Raw genomic sequence first — 6337 nt, forward strand, 5'->3', positions numbered from 1 at the left:
AAGATCTTCACTTCGGATTCCACTCATGAACATAGTGTAGATTTCTCGTTTGTTGGGTCACTTTGTGTTTGGAATTCTCTTGATGAAGAGACTAGGCACATAGGTGATGTAGTCTCGAATGTCCTCTTTGTCCTTTTGACTAACGTTCATTAGTTGAAAAATAAGTTTATTCGAGTACCCTACCTCAGAGAACCTCTTGATGAAGAGACTCTTGAGGTTGTTGAAGTTATTCTGTTCGACATTGTCTAAACTAGTGTACCATATTCGACCTTTATCCCTAAGGCAAAGACCAAAAGCTTGTGCACATTGAGCAGGGTCCATTAGGCCGAGAGCCTTGCATAGATGATCAAATTGATCTACGAAACTATATAAGTCATTGTTGGGCTAATACTTGTCGAGTTTCTTTGCAACTACATGTATCTTTGTTGGGCTTTTGGAGTTCAGAGTGATACCTAGTCCTGTTAGCAATGAAGTTGCTAGGGCTACTCCACTCTACTCTGAAGTCGTGCTATCTATGAGTCACTTTGTGAGAAGCTTGCTCAACGTAAGGTTGGCTTCAAGCACTCTTTTCCTCTTAGAATTGGGTCTTGTCCTATATCCATTGGCAAGTGCCAAAACTTGGTGGACCTCTCTCATTTCTATCTCTTGCCTTGGCCTATGAGCTCGTTGTTCCTAATTGTAAGCAGTTATGCCTTACAACACTTTCCTTGCTAGTTTCCCCTTTTTCTCAAGGTCAGCTATGATGTCCTCAACTGGCATGTTGTGATGCTCCATCTTGGTTTGCAGATCATATCGATTGATCATCTGCTGGATATCGACTGGAAAATCTCCCACGTCAAGTGCATTAGTTTTGTGATTGGTGCTAGAGCTAGACATGTCAGCTGTTTCTTGAGTAACTAAGCTGTCAATCAAGTTGATTAGGCTAGGTAACATTGAGTCCCTAATGGTATTGTTCCTCTTTTTATCCAAGTGGCTTGGCTCCTTAAGTCTCTTGCTCGGCTTGAGGTCTTGTCCTAATGGTGGGTTCATTTAGTTTATGCTATCTTGTATGAGTTTCTTGTTATTTGAAACAATCCTATGATTTAAGTAACTACCTTATGAGTAGAGCTCTTGAGTGTGCATAGTGAAAAACCATGCTTTCAAAATTTCAGGTGCATTTCAAGTGATTAAATAATGTGATATGTGAATGTAGCCAATTCAATGCAAGTCTCTCTCCCTCCCCTTTGTTTGGTTTTGGCCCAATGTTGCATTGAGGCACAAATGACTAGACTCTTGGGTGCCAAGTCCTTGGAATAATCTACTCTTTGTCCTATCTACTTGCTACGAAGCACACTAGGGTGACCTATGGATAGGGTTTGGCTCCTATCTCGATTTGGTTAGGTCAGAGTAGGCATCCGATTCTAGTGTCCAAGCTTGAGGTCAATTCCAATTGTTTGATTTTGAGTGGGTATCCGATTAAACAGTGAGACTTGGTCCGATTCCAATTTTCAAGAATCAGATACTTTCAATTGAAACCCATTCAATTTTGGGAATTGGACCATCTGATTCTAGGAATCAAACTATCCGATTCCATTGGTGTGAACTCATAGTGCGGCTTAAATTTGATTCTTTGGGCTCAATTTGCCACTCTAGGGCCCCCAAGTTCTAGACATGATCTATGACACCTAAACAATTGGAATATCACTCATCTGGGCTATTGTATGTGCTCAAATAGCAAGAATTGATGTGATCTCCACTCCCTTGGACTTTTGCAGCAACCTGTTAGCTCTCTCTCTCTCTCTCTCACATCGCACCATTTTATCACAGCCGACAGTTGTTCCCCTATCACAGCCGACATTTGTTCCCCTTTTGTAGCCATTATCTGGAGTACCAGAGCTACATACGCACATACACATATACGACACTTATCACACTCACAGCACCGTATTTTCAGTTTCCAGTTTTTAGCTTTTCATTCAGCACTTTTATTTTGGATAGCTGGACCTCATCAGTTGTATCACAGTTTGTCTCATAGGCCAGTTTTGGTCTTTAGAAGACGTTAATATAACTTTCTTTCTTTCTTTCTCTCTCTCTCTCTCTCTCTCTCTCTCTCTCTCTCAAACCTACAAGTAAAAATGAGCTCTTTCTCCCTTCCCCAGAATCTTAATCTGCCTTGGCAACACTCCTTTGATGCCCTTTTTTCTTTCTTTCTGGATTAACCCCGTTTTCCTCTTTGCACCATGATTTGGCATGATGTCGCAAAATTTTCCTTCTTTTCCCTTATTTTTTTTCTACCTAAATGCCTACAAATCACAAGAAAAATATCGATGCTAATCAAATCCACCTATCTAAGCTTTTAAAATCCAAAACACTTACTTGCAGTGAAGATCAAATGCCCTTTCTTTCTACCTATTTATCTCAAGCACCAGTTCAAGGAAAACCCTACTTCAATGCTCGATTTGGAACACAAGCACTCAAGGATTGAATCTGTAGGTCCCGACACAACGGACCAAAATATGTGAACCTTCGCTCAACCACCAAGACCCATGAACCGCTTATTGCTTCAAGCGCTTTCACACCTATGAGTGTATGAGCTTACCTCCATGCTCGATTGAGTTTCTTCTACCTCAAGCACTCCGGTAGCTCCATGATCCAAGGTGTAAGCTCAGGCAAGCTCAATCCTCAAGCTCCAAGCTCCATGCTCCATTGCTGCATGTGAGACAAGAGAAGAGAAGAGAAAAAGAAGAAGAGAGAAGAAGATGGAGAGCTTCTCCACAATGGTCCCTCACCCTCACACACCCACTCGCTCACTCCCTCATGCTCCCTCTCTCAAGCACAAGCTCAAGCAAACAAGAACAAGAACAAGAAGGAGAAGAGAAGAGGAGAGCTAGTTTTGGCCACAAGAGGGCCACACATAAGAATGAGCTTCTTCATTCACTTTTTTACTTTTAAACATGGCCTCATGCCTTTTGGACACCCACCCTTTTTTACATGACCGGCCATTTTAACCTAGGTTCTCTTTTTCTATCCCCTTCTATTTACATTGTGGCTTCACCCACACATGTCCATTGTTTACAAATTGCACACGAGGGAGCATGGCACTCTTTCACAAAGATTTAGGGGCACTTTTGCATTTTAAAATGCACCTCTTCCATTCTTACACTCGCCTTGGGTTTTTAATGTGTCTTTGCACTTTTGGTCCTTTTCCCCTCTTATTTCTGTTGTCAGAATGCCTTTTCCCGCTTTCCCATGTATTTTAAAATTTTCTTTTGCTTCCCTCTTTTTATTTTTTACCTTCCTTGCAGTAGGGTTAATAAAGACTTATTGATGTGGACCTAAGCTTGCAAGGGATTACATGGGTACATGATAGCTTGTAAGACAATCTTTGTGGATTTAGTACATGGCCATGCTAATGGTTGTTGACATGAAGTGATGTCATGGTTGATGGGTATGCTAATAGTTGTTGACATGAAGTGATATCATGGTTGATGGGTAAAGGGTCTCATACGGCTTGCTAAAGAGGAAGAAGATGGAAAGACTACCACAAAAGTGGACAAAGAAGTAAGATATGGAAAGGGTACCACCAAAGTTGACATGAAATGTGATGTACTTGCCCCTAGCTAAGGCCCCTAGATAAGCTAGAGGAGATAGCATTTAGTATTCACTTAGACACCTCTCCATGAATAGCACCATTTGGAACCAATTTGGATGCAAGAACTTATTTGATTAGGTAGTCTTTGAGTCTACCTCATTGCGGAACATCAAGGCTAAACTCAAAGAATTGACCTTAGGGTTCTTAGACTTCAAAGGTCTCCTAAACAATAGTCTAATGCCCACCTAAGAAGGGTCACTTTGTAAACAATCAAAGGTGAGAGTGGGCTAACACTACAGTTGGTTCAAAGAGAGTGAGAGGCGTAGGAGAGCGTAACTTGATCCCCCTATCCATAATATAAAGTCTTAGCTTCAGCCCCATAAAATTGTGGTAAGTTGGTTAACTATCCCATTGAGTTGAGAATCACATTCTAGTAGATTCTATTTAGTATTTAGGAAAGTAAGTTGTCTAATTTAGACTACCCAACCATAGACTCTTAGTCATCTAGGTTTGCGACCTCCCACTTTCTTGAATGGGTTTATTTTAGTTCTCTAATTAGAAAGACATGTTATCACATTGTGAGAATATATAAAAGTAGCTTCCTTTTATTATCTTGTTACACAAGCTTCATTATACATAATTTAGGCATAAAATATAAACAATCATTAAGAAAATAAATTATTTTTAATTAGGGTTCAATTCATTTGTAATGATCCCCACAAGGATCTTGACTTTCATGAAGTTGTCTTGGTCCCCAGTGAATGAGGACTTTAAACCTCAAAAGGTCATTCCACCTTGTAATATTTCTCGCCCCCTCGGTGCCTCCCCCACGAAAACCCCTCTTTTTTTTCAAAATTTTTTAAATTTTTTAAACTCTCCCTCTCTCTCCCCCTCCGACTGCATGGCAAGGAGAGAGAGAGAGAGAGTGAGTAAAGAGGAAGATAGGGGGGAGGCATGCAGCCCCCCCAGGTGGAGGATGGCGGCCATTCAATGGCCGTTTCCCCCCCCATACCTCCTCCCCCCCACCATATAAAGAAGCCCCCCCCTTTGTCGACTTGGACAGCGCCCCCTCCCTATGGTAAAAAATGGCATCCCCCCCGTGATCAACAAGCGCAGCCCCCCTAGCTCGGATTTTAGGGTAGCCCCCTTGGCTCGGATTTCAGTACAGCCTCCCCCCACCATCATCATTATCACAAGGAGAGAGAGAGAAGGAGAATAAGAGAAGAAGAAGAAGAGAGAGAGAGAGAGAGAGAGAGAGAGAGAGAGAGAGAGAGAGAGAGAGAGAGAGAGAGAGAGAGAGAGAGAGAGAGAGAGAGAGAGAGAGAGAGAGAGAGAATAAGAGAAGAAGAAGAAGAAGAAGAAGATGAAGAAGAAGAAGAAGAAGAGAGAGAGAGAGAGAGAGAGAGAGAGAGAGAGAGAGGAGGAGGAGAAGAATAAGAAGAGAAAGAGAGAGGAGAAGAAGAAGAAGAAGAAGAAGAAGAAGAGAGAGAGGAGGAGGAGAAGAAGAAGGAAAGAGAAGAGAGAGAGAGAGAGAGAGAGAGAGAGAGAGAGAGAGAGAGAGAGAGAGAGAGAGAGAGAGAGAGAGAGAGAGAGAGAGAGAGAGAGAGAGAGAGAGAGAGAGAGAAGCTTCTTCTTCCCCCTCTTTAAAGAGAGATCACACACCCCTCTCTATTGTCGAAAATACACCCCTCCCCTTCGTTATCTCTTCCTCGACTCAAGGAAAGGTGGCAAGAATTCTGCATAGGAGAGTGCGAGAACTCTATCACTCATACACGCATCTTCGAGTATGGCCCCGAAGCGTAGTTCCACAAAGATGGCCGTAAACCCTGCAAGTGTGGATGGAGGTTCGAATCAAGGTTGCACCGCAACTACGAATGGTTCATGAAGCATCAATACCATGGGAATCATGACATCACTCCAAACCCAGGTTGCTCTATTATTAAATCATAGGTTATAACTATCACTGTGAAAAATCATATTCACATGCATCACATTAGTTGCGTGTTTTATAATTTCCTAGGTATGAACATAGTTGTGATGTATGTAACAAGCAAGATAATTTCTGTTGTAAGATGACATCATAATAGGCGAAATTGATTAGATAATTGTATCTAAATTACCAAAAATGTCTTGTAAGAATTCCTGCATAAAGTACATTGTTCCTTGCACAAGTTCTTGCTTAAAATGCATTTCAAAGGACATTGAAAGAAACAAAGTGCATGTTCGTATCGCAAGATGGATTCTAAGGTACATCTAATGATCTGCAGAAAAGATTAAAGTGTACTAAACTCATACAATGATCACATAAAGTTAGATCATTCAAGAAGGTTATAGGTCGTGTAAATAATTACATAGAGGATAATGTTAAGATCATGCATAGAAAGTACCTTCGCATGTGGAGCATAAAATAACGCATGAATTATATCAAAATTGTAAGCATTGAAGTGAAGGCAGGGCATTACGTTGCATGCACTAAAGTTGTTGGGAAAATTCAACATTGCTTGTAAATTACCAAATGAGACTAAGATCCATGAGCCCCATGTCAAAGTCCTTGGTGACTTCAAGAGGGATAGGTAAAAGCTTAAGCGCCAATGTGCATTATTAAGAGAGCTTAAGAAGATTATACTTAAGACAGAGTAGGAACTGTTCTAAACAGAACCATCTTGACCAACCATGGTCGAAGGGATAGACAATCTTGATCAGTTAAGATAAAAGATAAAGGTAAATAGGTACTTCAAGGGATCTAGGAGATAACTAGCAAGTTGA

Source organism: Lygodium microphyllum, chromosome 30, assembly GCF_053477565.2.
Source record: "Lygodium microphyllum isolate KBCC chromosome 30, Lygodium_microphyllum_v1.1.10, whole genome shotgun sequence".
NCBI lineage: Eukaryota > Viridiplantae > Streptophyta > Polypodiopsida > Schizaeales > Lygodiaceae > Lygodium > Lygodium microphyllum.